The 373-nt window shown below is 28.2% G+C and overlaps 1 long non-coding RNA gene across 2 annotated transcripts in view; it reads left to right on the top strand.

Moving 5' to 3' along the window:
* The window catches only part of LOC106879705 (uncharacterized), a 667,251-nt gene that overhangs the window by 173,654 nt on the left and 493,224 nt on the right, over nt 1–373 (top strand). The gene's annotated exons all lie outside the window — the stretch shown is intronic.

Raw genomic sequence — 373 nt, 5'->3', positions numbered from 1 at the left:
CCAATCAATGAATATTAAAATTTTACAAACAAAGCTACTACCAATAATTATTGACTGTATCAATTTTTCCTGAAAGCATTTAATTTTCTGATATTTAGTCATATCACCCTGTCCAGATTGATATTAATAAAGCTTTAATGAAGCCATAGGAATTCTCTTTTTTTATTAACTACTACTACTACTACTACTACTACTACTACTACTACTACTACTACTATTGTTACTATTTAATTGGTTTGTTTTGTTGTTTGTTATTACCATTTGTGAAATCATGGCATGTTTTGAAGAGAAAACACCTGTTAGGTCCTGTCTGTATATAGGATATTAATTTGCTCCAGCAAGATTATTTGATATCATGATTTGTCTGTAATTA

The sequence above is a fragment of the Octopus bimaculoides genome, chromosome 26 (genome assembly GCF_001194135.2).
Source record: "Octopus bimaculoides isolate UCB-OBI-ISO-001 chromosome 26, ASM119413v2, whole genome shotgun sequence".
In the NCBI taxonomy this organism is placed as follows: domain Eukaryota; kingdom Metazoa; phylum Mollusca; class Cephalopoda; order Octopoda; family Octopodidae; genus Octopus; species Octopus bimaculoides.
Note: the sequence above shows the minus strand (reverse complement) of the source record. Positions and strands in the feature narration are given on the sequence as shown.